Below are 15,416 nucleotides of genomic sequence, written 5' to 3' on the forward strand. Positions count from 1 at the left end.
TTTCTAAACAAGTTTGACACAAATCGAAGGTTCGGAGATTAGGTTATGCTTCGCCAAAGTTTGCCAAAAACACAGTTTACATAAAACTTTACAAAACCTCCATTTTCAAAACATACCAATTCCAAACTTTTTAAATCAACCCCAACCTTAGCCATTCAGCATCAATCCACTCCCAACTCATATTTTAAACTTTCTTATTCAATCTATAACCCACCAATTTCCTACTTTCTTAAATCTCAACTCAACAATTCAATTCAAACAACATCCAATCGTTCAAGTTCAATAATCAACAAAACATCATGTTGAAACACTTATATGTTACTATCATTCATTTAATCACCAATCATCAACCATACACTTACCATCCTTACCTCTTTTTGGCCTCCGGCCTAAATTCACGGCATCTGGCCCAATATTTCATCAAATTAACATACATAAACTTATCACCATATAATTCACTATCCAATACCAATTTCAATCAACACAACAACAATGCACAATTCCACAATCCTTATCCAATATCATCCACTACACATATAATACCAATCAATCATACCATTCAACCTTAATTCGAGGGGCACCTAACCTAGGAATTTACATCATATCACACGGTACTTAAATGAAACTTAAACTGTACCCTAGTCGATTCCTCGTAAAACCCAAGGACACCTCATGGTCAACATTCCTCGAGAGTTCACAGCTCCAAAGCCTCTCCGAACCGAATCACAACCACCAAGGCTCAACAATCAAGCTTCCAACATCATCAATGTACTCCAAATCAACAATATTCAATATAAACCACATATATCACTATAATTAATCCCTAAACTCAAAATCTCAACAATTCCACAGAGGGCAAGAGTTCTTACCTTCTTCAAATATTATATTATCATAACCCAATAATCTCCTCAAATTAGATTGAACCTAAACACATCAAAACATCAAAATCTCAAAACCCAAACACTAAATTTTTGAAAAAGAGAAGAGAAGACAAAAACTAGGAATATGGTTTTCTCACCTTTTAATTTACTGTATTTTGTAGATAATTTTGAAACAAACGCGTGATCGCTGACGGCTTGTCAATCGGAGCTCCGAATCAAAAAATATAATGGATTGAAGATTGAAATCGAAGTTGGAACCCTCACCTCTCACCTCTCTTCCATTTTCAGTGTGTGTGTGTGTTTGAAATGGGTAAGAAGGCTGAAGCTCACTCATTAAATAGGTAATGGGTTGGGTCTTTGGGCCCAAAACGGGCCCGATTTGCTCCCGTTCGGCCCAATCTTGGGCCAAATTCTTTAAAATTAATATTAAAATTCTTATTTTAATTAGCTCTATCTTATTTAACTATAAAATTTTATTTTCTAATTTCTTTAAATAATAATTAATTTATTCAATAATTATTTAATAATTTTACAGGTTTTACATCTCACATAGCCACCTCGCATGACTGAAGCAAAAACGAAGGAAACATGAACCAAACAGAGAAATAAACTCTTCTCACACTTTTTTTTTCATCACTCCTCACCCAAACTAATTTTTAAATAATATAATACTTATTAAAATATACTACATATTATCATTAGTTTATGAGCCCGCAGATCGCGTGAGTCTCACTCTAGTTATAATTAAAATTTAGGGATATGAGCATAATATTTATTAAGAGTGATGCTACGAATACAAGTATTTTTGAAGACAAGTGCAACCAAGTTGGTGTAAACCCAACGAAAAAAATATGTACACACGTCACTACTCCTTATTTTCCACGTTTTTTTTAGTAGATAACTTTTTGTTGGAGAACACAAATTTATTCATATAACATAATTTTTTAAAACATAACACAAAATTTTGCATATAACACAAACTTATCGATATAACACATAAATTTTGCACATATTATACAAATCTTTGTACATAGCACACAGTTTTTTGCTGAGAATGTATTTTATTAAGCGAGCGAGTCAATGCTCTGGGTATTTAGTCCTTCAAAAATTTGCACATCAAAATTTCTATGCTACGTACAAAAATTTTTGTACTGTACACTAAAATTTATGTGTTGTGTGTATTTCATTGGTAGTGTATACAAATTTTTGCATATAGAACACATATTTTTGTACATAACACACAAATTTTTGCGATGAATGTATTTTGTTAATTGGGTTAGTCAATGTTCTAGATATGCAGTCCTCCAAAAATTTATGTACTGTACATCAAAAGTTTTGTGCTATGCATCAAAATTTGTGTTGTACATCAAAATTCATGTGTTATGGTATTTTACTAGTATAATATACAAATTTTTGCATATTACACAAACTTTTGTATATAGCACACAACTTTTTGCTGTGAATGTATTTTATTAGTTGGGTGAATCAATATTTCGATATGTAGTCATCCAAAAATATCTGTGCTACACACCAAAATTTTTGTGTTATGTTCCAAGATTTTTTGTACTATACACCAAAATCTATGTGCTATGTGTATTTTTCTGGATGAAGAGAAAAAAAAGAAAAGAAGAAATTAAACAACAACAACATCAAGAAGAAGAAAAAGAATGCGCAAAAGAAAACAATAGTGGTGGCAGCGATGATGTTGACGATAGTGGCAGCAACGATAATGACGTTGAAGAAAGAAACGTGCAAAACAAAGATGATGACTGTAACACCCTAATTACCCTGAGCCTTACCTCATGCCATAAGGCAAAAGTTAATCAAGGGTTACGACAATTCTAAAGTTCATACATAAATATACATAGAAAGAATAATTATTCTAGAAGCCCGATGAAGAAAATAAGCTCAAATACGGAATTACAAAGCGTGAACGTTCACACAAAGTTACAAACTTAAAGCACAAGATAAAGGTAATAGATAACAAAATATAATAATATAATAAGCATAATATACTAGCCATAGCCTGCGAAGTTTAGGCCGACTAGTTGAATACTGACATACAAAGTTTTGAAAGTAAACAGCTTATACAGAATAACTGCATCTGAAAACTCACTGAGCTGGGTTGCAACCTGAATCTGATAAACAACAACAACGTATGGAATAAGAACCGGAGGTTCTCAGTATGGTAACAGTACCCAATAATGTAAGATGTAAGACCCCGGAACGCCAGAGACAATCCTAAAGCTTCATACAAAACAGATATTTAAGCTTAAACGAAATAGATCATTTAAATCGTAACCAATAAATAAAGGTATCTGAACTTAGGGAATTTCTATCTAAAACTAGTCACCGCTGTCCCATAGTCTTCACCAAGCTACCCTCCGTGTGATCCCATCGCCACCGCCTACCTAACCTCCTCAGCACCAAACAAACACAGATAATGCAAGCAAAGAAAATACAGGTAGTATTCATATATATAACAGGTAATTCAAGAAACAAGTAGGCATATTATACAATTAGGCAAACTCAAGTAATCAAAGCAATCAAGCATGTAGGAGATGCATATGATGAATGTCTGTCCTATTGGCTATGATATCACATGTCGGTTATTGTGCCAAACCCGACAGAAAATCCGGACGGCAACTCCCGGATTAATCTCTCTGTTGCGCATACTCACGAGGAACAATTCCGAGGGATAAGTGTCCTACCACCTTCGCCTTTCAGAGGGAAACGTTCCGAGGGAGAGTGCCCTACCATCTTCCTCTAGATGCTACATTATCCCATGGGTTAGTGTCCTACCACCTTACAACCAAAGAGAAACACATGCTCAGGATGAAAATTTTCGAGGGATGAGTGCCCTACCACCTTCTCCTTTCAGAGGGAAAACATTCCGAGGGAGAGTGCCCTACCACCGTCCTCTTGAGCAATAAATATGAGTGAGAAGCCCAGCTTCAAACCTCACATCCGAACGTAGGCAAGAGACTACCACAGCCCCTATGACGAATAACAATACATATCATAATCACGTATTCAATCTCAGAGGCTACATCTCATAGCACACTTTCACTCATACTCATTTCATCAATCATAACCATTCATCTCCAAGTTTTCAACTCATCACAACCATCATCAATTCACAACTTTCTATTCTGAACTCACTAGTTCGTCAATTTCTCAATTCATATACCATTCTTCTTTCACACTCCACCAAACCCATCCTCAATACACCAGAAACCTAAGCCTCCTTTCTCTAACTTTTCAAAATAATACTAAATCAAACCTCCTAGGACCTTTCCCATGTTTTAATGCTCGAAAATAAGGCCAAGAGTCTTAAAATGGTATCTCAGAAGTGTACAAGCTTATTGGAAAGGTCAAATAGTTGAAGACAAAGTTTAAGTTTGAAAAATAGGGCGTGTGCATACGCACAGGGGGGTGTGTGTGCATGTCCAGGTGAAGTTTTAAAAAGTGTGCGTATGAATAGAGGTGTGCGTACGCACAAGTACAAAATGTTTCAGTTCTGTTTGCTCGCACAAGATGTGCTAGCGCCCTCAACAAACTGCCCTTCCCAACGTGTGCGTGCGCACAAAGCTGTGCGTGCGCTCAAGGCTGCACAGGTTGTAAATCTTCATTGGATGTGTGCGCACACAGGTTGTGCTAGCGCTCTAAGCAGAAAGCCTTCCCCTGTGTGTGCGTGCGCATAGGTTCAAAAAATCATAGGGGTGTGCGTGCGCACATACCAGAAATCACAAAATTTTGTAACTTTGTAGAATATCAGATTTTGACACCAAACTTTGAATGATCATAACTCCCTCTACAAAACTCCAAATTTTACAAATTTTATATCAATTCAAAGAGTTTTCAATGAACTTTAATTTAGAGCAATTTTTGACAAATTTTGAAAATCGAGACTCAAGTTATGATCCATCAAAGTTCATCAAAAATGTATTTTTACCAAAAATACTAAAAACTCAATTTTGCCAACTCTCAAGCCAAAAAAACCAACTCAATCAATTTTCAACCATACCAAAGCAACCCAAAATTCATATCAAACATTGCTTCAACCATTTTCTCAATCACATAACCTTCTAAAGCATTCAACAAGTCTAAATCTAACCTAATTCACATTTTCCAAATTTCCATTTACCTTATTAACATCAATATGACTACTCACCATTTCCATCATTATTCAACTATATGACATCTAAAATTTAATATCTCAATTTATCAACTCCTTCAAGACTCATCAATCCAAACATCAATTTATCATCATCCTAACTTCATCACACACATCATTTATCAACGTTATCAACACTCACCTTCAAATTACCAACAACATCAATATTCATCATCAATCATCAACCATATCAACAAACCCTCATCAACAATAATGATTCACACATTCATCATCAACCTTCATAATCATTAAATACCAATAATCATCATCAACATATATCATCACACATCATAATCCTCATTCAATAACATCCAAAACCATCATAAAGATTCATAATTCTTCTTATTCACCAAGAACATTTTCACAACAACATTACACATCAATAATTTTGCATACATAAATCCATCACTTACCACCCATCATTATCTTAATAATCATCCAACACCTATCTCAACACAACATCAATAACCCATCATCATGCTACATATACTCAAAGTCATCATACATCATATTCATTAACATCTAATTTCAATCCTATCCTATGGTCTACTAGTCCTAAGTGTCCAGTGATATTACATATTATATAAAGGAGACCAAAATCATATCTTGACCGCACCCCAAAAGCACACCGCACCAAGATTGGAGTCCAACAAGCTTTCAACTCACCAACAAGCCACCAAAGCTCAAACTAACATCATATCCAACGAGATTAGGAGTAAAATCCAATAATTACCCGCTACTAGAGATCACCTAAACAAGCAAAATCACAAAATCTACTCAAAACCATAACCCCAAAAATGCAGAATTCTAGGGCTGGAAAGTGGGGACTGAGACGCAGTTTTTTACCAGGTTTGCTTAGATAAAATCAAAGAGCTCGATGAGAGCTTCGCGTGGCCATAAACGGCTCGTCAATCGGAGCTCCGTATCTCAAGTTATGGCTCTCGGAAGGTGGATGTGAATAGTGTCACCAACCTTCACCTCTCTTCTCTCTCAATCCGATCTCTCTCTCATGTGGAGGTGAAAAATAAGCTGATTGCTCATTAAATGAGCATATATATATTGGGCCTTAGGCCCGGTCTAACCCATTAGCGTTTTTGGTCCGTTTGACCCACATTGTGCCAAAACCTTTAAGATTATTGCCTGGTTTTCAATTCTAATTTATTTTTGCCTTTTCAAAACAATAAATCAATTTTCCAGGATCTTATTTTCCAAAATACGCGGCACTGGACAGACTAGATCTGGTACTGCCGGCTTAAGCGCCAGTACGTATTTTTACAAAAACTTTTCGAAAAATATACATTTTCCGACTTAGAAAAATTCATTGAAATCGAATTTCACTTTTATATTTTCAAATTAAAACTTCTAAATTTTGAATCTATTCCGGGCACTAAAATTATTATTTTTATTAAAGCGGTTTTTTGTGAAAAACTCCGGTTTTTACATTCTCTCCTCCTAATAAAATTTTCGCCCTCGAAAATTTGAATCACCTTTAAAACAAGATCAATCTAAATGAGTTCATTTGTTAAAACCTTCACAAAGAGACAAAAATCATTTATGTGTAAATCAATCACTTTAAAGCATGATTTTTCCTAGATTCATTGGAATCCTTTAAATCAGGCCCATTCAATTTGAATTCCTTTCGATAAGTTAAAGTACAAACCAAATTCACAAGCTAACAAAATCATAGCACTCACTTTCCTTTTTAAAATGTATCATTTGATCAAAAAGTTCCAACCTAGTTTCAAAACCAAATCATTTAAACCAAAGATCCAAACCAAATTTAAAAATCATTCTAAACTTTAAAACTTTTTCAACACGAACAGCGATATTCTATACTATGAAAATAAGTTGAGATTTGGTTACCGGCTGCATAATTACCTCAACCCTATTGTTGTGATCGACCTGCCACTTGTGTTCCTCGATGTGGGAAATCTCTAACCAAATGTCCCGGTGCGCCACACTTGTAACATAGTTTTATACCCAACCGGCATGGCTTATTCGGATGGTAGTTCCCACAACTCATGACATTTCATATCAAGGGAGTAAGCTCTTGACCACTTTCCTTCACTATTTCTCTTGAAGTTTTGCCCCCTTGGTCCAAGGTAATCATCACTTTTCCTATTAGTGTTTTCTCCACGAGTGTCCCTTGACGAGGCTATCGCCTATGTATATTCCTCAACAACTCTTGCCATGTTCACCAGGTCAGAGAAAATCCGAATCTCCAAAGGAGCCACAACAGTCATGATGTTATCCTTCAAGCCCATTTGATACTTGATGCACTTCCAACTTTAATAGGTCTCCGGGGCACCCTGACACACCCTAGAAAACCTACAGAGCTCCTCAAATTTGCTAGTATAGTCCGTCACAGACATGGAACCTTGCTTCAGCTGCATAAGTTCCATCTCCTTTGCTTCCCTTGCAGATTCAGAAAAGTACTTCTTATAGAATGCTGTTTGAAACGTATCCCAATAGATTTCTACATTCGGAAGTCGCATCAACTAGCACTCTCTTGCCACCAATGTTGTGTGATAAGCGGATAATTTATACGCTTTTGTCATTGTTTTTAAGTAGTTTTTAGTAGGATCTAGCTACTTTTAGGGATGTTTTCATTAGTTTTTATGCTAAATTCACATTTCTGGACTTTACTATGAGTTTGTATATTTTTCTGTGATTTCAGGTGTTTTCTGGCTGAAATTGAGGGACCTGAGCAAAACTCTGATAAGAAGGTTGACAAAGGACTGCTGATGCTATTGGATTCTGACCTCCCTGCACTCGAAATGGATTTTCTGGAGCTACAGAACTCCAAATGGCGCGCTCTCAACGGAGTTGGAAAATAGACATCCAGAGCTTTCCAGAAATATATAATAGTTTATAATTTATTCAAGATTAGACGATGTAAACTGGCGCTCAACGCCAGTTCCATGCTGCATTCTGGAGTCAAACGCCAGAAACACGTCACGAACCAGAGTTGAACGCCAAAAACACGTTACAACTTGGCGTTCAACTCCAAAAGAAGCCTCTGCACATGTAAAGCTCAAGCTCAGCCTAAGCACACACCAAGTGGGCCCCGGAAGTGGATTTCTGCATCAATTACTTACTTCTGTAAACCCTAGTAGCTAGTCTAGTATAAATAGGACATTTTATTATTGTATGAGACATCCTGGATCCGGGATTGTATTTTTGATCCTGTGATCACATTTATGGGGGCTGGCCATTCGGCCATGCCTGGACCTTTATCACTTATGTATTTTCAACGGTGGAGATTCTGCACACCATAGATTAAGGGTGTGGAGCTCTGCTGTACCTTGAGTTTTAATGCAATTACTACTATTTTCTATTTAATTCAGTTTATTCATGTTCTAAGATATTCGTTGCACTTCAACATGATGAATGTGATGATCCGTGACACTCATCATCATTCTCTCCTATGAACGCGTGACTGACAACCACTTTTGTTCTACCTTAGACCGGGCGCATATCTCTTGGATTCCTTAATCAGAATCTTCGTGGTATAAGCTAGAATTAATGGCGGCATTCATGAGAATCCGGAAAGTCTAAACCTTGTCTGTGGTATTCCGAGTAGGATTCAGGGATTGAATGACTGTGACGAGCTTCAAACTCGCGATTGTTGGGTCGTGCTGTGATAGAGCATTTGGACCATTTTCATTGAGAGGATGGGATGTAGCCATTAACAACGGTGATGCCCTACATACAACTTGCCATGGAAAGGAGTAGGAAGGATTGGATGAAGGCAGCAGGAAAGCAGAGATTCAAAAGGAGCACAGCATCTTCATACGCCTATCTGAAATTCCCACCAATGATTTACATAAGTATTTCTATCATTATTTTCTGTTTATTTATTATTATTAATTACGAAAACCATTATAATCATTTAAATCTGCCTAACTGAGATTTACAAGATGACCATAGCTTGCGTCATACCAACAATCTCCGTGGGATCGACCCTTACTCACGTAAGGTTTATTACTTGGACGACCCAGTGCACTTGCTGGTTAGTTGTGCGAGGTTGTGAAGAAAGTGCTGAGTTATAAACGCACATACCAAGTTGAATGCCATTATTAGAGATCACAATTTCGTGCACCAAGTTTTTGGCACCATTGCCGAGGATTGTTCGAGTTTGGACAACTGACGGTTCATCTTGTTGCTCAGATTAGGTTATTTTCTTTTCAAAAATTTTTTCAAAAATCTATCCCTATTTTCAAAAAAAATATAAATAAATTATTCTATGACTTCATAATTTTTAAGAATGGATTCTAGAGTTTCATGTAACAAGTTGAAGCTTGGCTGGCTGTAAAGCCATATCCAAATTCTTTTGGATTGAGGCTTCCACTGGTCAACATAAAAGGCATGTATATGGATTTGGATGAAGTATCAGCTGTTGCATGCCTGATTTATATCCTAAAGCTGGCTGGCCATTAAGCCATGTCCAACCCTTGGATTGGAGCTTTAGGCTAACATTGAAAGATTCCTAGAATTCTTCTTAAAAATTTTGAATTTCTTATTCTCTTTTTCCTATATGTTTTTCGAAAATATAAAATAAAATCCAAAAATTTGTTTATAAAATCAAAAAAAAATCAAAAAAATATTTTTATGTTTCTTGTTTGAGTCTTGTGTCATATTTTAAGTTTGGTGTCAATTACATATTCATCTTGTTCTTGCATTTTTCGAAAATTCATGCATTCATAGTGTTCTTCATGATTTTCAAGTTGTTCTTAGTAAGTCTTCTTGTTTGATCTTGATGATTTCTTGTTTTGTGTCTTTTATTATTTTTCATGTGTATTTTTACATTCATAGTGTCTAAGCATTAAAGATTTCTAAGTTTGGTGTCTTACATGTTTTCTTTGCTTCAAAAATTTTTCAAAAATATGTTCTTGATGTTCATCATGATCTTCAAAGTGTTCTTGGTGTTCATCTTGACATTCATAGCGTTCTTGCATGCATTATGTGTTTGATCCAAAATTTTCATGTTTTGGGTCATATTTGTGTTTTTCTCTCTCATAATTAAAAATTCAAAAAAAATAAAAAATATATTTTCCTTAATTTTCCCATAATTTTCGAAAATTTGAATTGACTTAGTCAAAAAATTTTAAAACTTAGCTATTTCTTATAAGTCAAGTCAAATTTTCAATTTTAAAAATCTTATCTTTTCAAAGCTTCTTCAAAAATCAAATCTTTTTCATTTTTTATTATTTTTGAAATTTTTTTTAAAAAAGTGATTTTAAAATCTTTTTCTTATCTTTATTTCAAAATTGAAACTTTACTAACAATTAATGTGATTGATTCAAAAATTTGAAGTTTGTTACTTTCTTGTTAAGAAATGTTCAATCTTTAAATTCTAGAATCATATCTTTTAGTTTCTTGTTAGTAAAGTAATCAAATTTTAATTTTAAAAATCAATTCTTTTTCAAAATATCTTTTCTATCATATCTTTTTCAAAATTTTATCTTTTCAAACATATATTTTTCAAAAAAAATCAAATCTTTTTAATTAAAAAAAAAAAACCACCTAACTAATTTTCTCTCCCTAATTTTCGAAAATTACCTCCCTCTTTTTCAAAATTCTTTTAATTAACTAATTGTTTTAAATTTTAATTTTATTTCTTCCTTTAATTTTCGAAAATCAGTAACTTATTTTTCAAAATTAATTTTCGAATTCTTTCCCTCTCATCTTCTTCTATTTATTTATTTATTTACTAACACTTCTCTTCATCTCAAGAATCTGAACCTATCTTCACCCTTGTGTTTAGATTCTTAACTCTTCTCCTTCTTCTATTCCTTTCTTCTTCTACTAACATAAAGGAATCTCTATACTGTGACATAGAGGATTCCTCTTCCTTTTCTATTCTCTTCTTTCTCATATGAGCAGAAACAAGGAAAAAGGCATTCTTGTTGAAGCTGATCCTGAACCTGAAAGGACTCTGAAGAGGAAACTAAGAGAAGCTAAATCACAACAATCCAGAGACAACCTTACTGAAATTTTCGAACAAGAAAAGGATATGATAGCCGAACCCAACAACAATAATGCAAGGAGCATGCTTGGTGATTATACTACACCTATTTCCAAGTTTGATGGAAGAAGCATCTCAATTCCTGCCATTGGAGCAAACAATTTTGAGCTGAAACCTCAACTAGTTGCTATAATGCAACAAAACTGCAAGTTTTATGGACTTCCATCAGAAGATCCCTACCAATTTTTAACTGAGTTCTTGCAGATCTGTGAGACTGTTAAGACTAATGGAGTAGATCCTGAAGTCTACAAGCTCGTGCTTTTCCCTTTTGCTATAAGAAACAGAGCTAGAACATGGTCGGACTCACAACCTAAGGATAGCCTAGACTCTTGGGATAAGCTGGTCACGGCCTTCTTGGTTAAATTCTTTCCTCCTCAAAAGTTGAGCAATCTTAGAGTGGATATTCAGACCTTCAAGCAAAAAGATGGTGAATCCCTCTATGAAGCTTGGGAAAGATACAAGCAGATGACCAAAAAGTGTCCTTCTGACATATTTTCATAGTGGACCATGATAGATATATTCTATTATGGTCTACCTGAGTTCTCTAAGATGTCACTGGACCATTCTGCAGGTGGATCCATTCACCTAAAGAAAACGCCTGCAGAAGCTCAGGAACTTATTGAAATGGTTGCAAATAACCAATTCATGTACACTTCTGAGAGGAATTCCGTGAATAATGGGACGCCTCAGAGGAAGGGAGTTCTTGAAATTGATGCTCTGAATGCCATATTGGCTCAGAACAAAATGTTGACTCAGCAAGTCAACATGATTTTTCAAAGTCTGAATGGATGGCAAAATGCATCCAACAGCACTAAAGAGGCATCTTCTGAAGAAGAGGCCTATGATCTTGAAAACCCTGCAATGGCAGAGGTAAATTACATGGGGGAAGCCTTTGGCAACACCTATAATCCCTCATGGAGAAATCATCCAACTTTCTCATGGAAGGATAAACAAAAGCCTCAACAAGGCTTTAATAATGGTGGAAGAAATAGGTTTAACAATAGCAAACCTTTTCCATCATCTTCTCAGCAACAGACATAGATTTCTGAGCAGAGCACCTCTAACTTAGCAAACATAGTCTCTGATCTGTCTAAGGCCACTTTAAGTTTCATGAGTAAAACAAGGTCCTCCATCAGAAATTTGGAGGCACAAGTGGACCAGCTGAGTAAGAAAGTCACTGAAACTCCTCCTAGTACTCTCCCAAGTAATACTGAAGAGAATCCAAAAAGAGAGTGCAAGGCCATTGACATAATCAACATGGCCGAACCTAGAGAGGAAGGAGAGGACGTGAATCCCAATGAGGAAGACCTCAAGGGACGTCTCTCAAGCAAGAAGGAGTTCCTTATTGAGGACTTAAAGGAATCTGAAGGTCATATAGAGACCATAGAGATCCCATTAAACCTCCTTCTGCCATTCATGAGCTCTGAAAACTATTCTTCCTCTGAAGAGGATGAAGATGTAACTGGAGAGCAAGTTGCTCAATATCTAGAAGCTATCATGAAGCTGAATGCCAAATTGTTTGGTAATGAGACTTGGGAAGGTGAACCTCCCTTGCTCATTGGTGAACTAAATACATGGGTTCAGCAAACATTACCTCAAAAAAAATAAGATCCTGGTAAATTCTTAATACCCTGTACCATAGGCACCATGACCTTTGAAAAGGCTCTGTGTGACTTAGGGTCAAGCATAAATCTTATGCCACTCTCTGTAATGGAGAAGTTGGGGATCATTGAGGTACAGCCTGCCATATTCTCATTGCAAATGGCAGACAAGTCAGTAAGACAAGCTTATGGATTGGTAGAGGACGTGTTGGTAAAGATTGAAGGCCTTTACATCCCTGCTGATTTCATAATTTTAGACACTAGGAAGGAGGAGGATTAATGCAGAATCTTTGGAAGACCTTTCCTAGCCATAGCAGGAGCTGTGATAGATGTTAACAGAGGAGAATTAGTCCTTCAATTAAATGGGGACTATCTTGTGTTTAAAACCCAAGGGTGTTCTTCTTTAATAATGGAGAGGAAGCATGAAAAGCTTCTCTCAGTACGGAGTCAAACAGAGCCCCCACAATCAAACTCTAAGTTTGGTGTTGGGAGGCCACAGCCAAACTCTCAGTTTCGTGTGAATCCCCACATTCAAACTCTAAGTTTGGTGTTGGGAGTCTACAACATTGACCTGATCACCTTTGAGGCTCCATGAGAGCCCAATGTCAAACTAGTGACATTAAAGGAACGCTTATTGGGAGGCAACCCAATTTTTATTTATCTTATTTTATTTTTCTTTTATTGTTCTTTAATGTTGTATTAGGTTCATGATCATGTGGAGTCACAAAATAAATATTAAAATTAAAAACATGATCAAAAACAGCAGAAGAAAAAGCACACCCTGGAGGAAGGGCTTACCGGCGTTTAAACGCCAGTAAGGAGCATCTGGCTGGCGTTCAACGCTAGAACAGAGCATGGATCTGGCGTTGAACACCAGAAACAAGCAACATCCTGGCGTTTAAATGCCAGGAAAACACCCTGAGGAAAGCTGGCACTGAACGCCAGAAACAAGCATGGAACTGGCGTTCAACGCCAGAAACATGCTGCAAATGGGTGTTGAACGCCCAAAACGAGCATGAAGCTGGCGTTCAACGCCAGAAACAAGCATGAAGCTGGCGTTCAATCCTAGAAACAGGCATCAATGTGGCGTTGAACGCCAGGATTGAATGAAAAGGGCATTTTACACGCCTTATTAGTGCAGGGATGTAAATCCTTGACACCTCAGGATCTGTGGACCCCACAGGATCATCTCAAGATCTGTGGACCCTACAGGATCCCTACCTACCTCAACTCACCTTCTCTCCTCTTCACACAATCCAACAACACTCTTCCCTAAAACCCTTCACCAATCACTTCAATCTCTCTTCCCCATCACCTCTTCACCACTCACATCCTCCCACTCTTCCCCATAAACCCCACCTACCTTCAAAATTCAAAATCTCTTTCCCACCCAAACCCACCCTAAATAGCCGAACCTACTCCCTCTCCCTCCACTATATAAACCCCTCCATTCTTCTTCATTTTCACACAACACAACCCTCTCTTCTCCTCCTTGGCGGAAACACAACCCTCTCTCCCTCTCCTCCATATTTTCTTCTTCTTCATCTATTCTTTCTTCTCTTGCTCGAGGGCGAGTAATATTCTAAGTTTGGTGTGGTAAAAGCATAGCTTTTTTTTATTTTTCCATAACCACCTATGGCACCTAAGGCCGGAGAAACCTCTAGAAAAGGAAAAGGGAAGACAAAAGCTTCCACCTCCGAGTCATGGGAGATGGAGAGATTCATCTCTAAAGCCCATCAAGACCACTTCTATGATGTTGTGGCTAAGAAGAAGGTGATCCCTGAGGTCCCTTTCAAACTCAAGAAAAATGAGTATCCGGAGATCCGACATGAGATCCAAAGAAGAAGTTGGGAAGTTCTAACCAACCCCATTCAACAAGTCGGAATCTTAATGGTTCAAGAGTTCTATGCCAATGCATGGATCACTAGGAACCATGATCAAAGTGTGAGCCCGAATCCAAAGAATTATCTTACAATGGTTTGAGGGAAATACTTAGATTTTAGTCCAGAAAATGTAAGGTTGGCGTTTAACTTGCCCATGATGCAAGGAGATGCACGCCCCTACACAAGAAGGGTCAACTTTGATCAAAGGTTGGACCAAGTCCTTATGGACATATGTGTTGAAGGAGCTCAATAGAAAAGAGACTCCAAAGGCAAGCCGGTTCAATTAAGAAGACTAGACCTCAAGCCTATGGCTAGAGGATGGTTGGAGTTCATCCAACGCTCCATCATCCCTACTAGCAACCGATCTGAAGTTACTGTGGATCGGGTCATCATGATCCATAGCATCATGATTGGAGAAGAAGTAGAAGTTCGTGAAGTCATCTCCCTTGAATTCTATAAAATAGCCGAAAAGCCCTCTACCGTGGCAAGGCTAGCTTTTCCTCATCTTATTTGCCATCTATGTTACTCAGCTGGAGTCATCATAAAAGGAGACATTCCCATTAAGGAGGACAAGCCCATTACTAAGAAAAGGATGGAGCACATAAGAGAGCCCACTCATGGAGCCCAAGAGACGCATGAGAAAGCTCATCACTAAGGAATCCCAGAGATGCCTCAAGGGATGCACTTTCCTCCCAACAACTATTGGAAACAACTCAACACTTCTTTAGAAGACTTGAGTTACAATATGGATCAATTAAGGGTGGAACATCAAGAACACTCCATCATTCTCCATGAAATTAGAGAAGATCAAAGAGCAATGAGGGAGGAGCAACAAAGGCAAGGAAG

General features: G+C 37.0%; 1 non-coding gene across 1 annotated transcript; it reads right to left on the reverse strand.

The window, feature by feature from the left end:
- Positions 1-11,473: 11,473 nt before the first annotated feature.
- LOC127746045 (small nucleolar RNA R71) lies at positions 11,474-11,580 on the reverse strand. The gene has a single exon (XR_008007666.1). It is a non-coding gene; the product is annotated as a small nucleolar RNA R71 (small nucleolar RNA).
- Between the last annotated feature and the right edge of the window lie 3,836 nt (positions 11,581-15,416).

The sequence above is a fragment of the Arachis duranensis genome, chromosome 3, assembly GCF_000817695.3.
Source record: "Arachis duranensis cultivar V14167 chromosome 3, aradu.V14167.gnm2.J7QH, whole genome shotgun sequence".
Classification (NCBI taxonomy): domain Eukaryota; kingdom Viridiplantae; phylum Streptophyta; class Magnoliopsida; order Fabales; family Fabaceae; genus Arachis; species Arachis duranensis.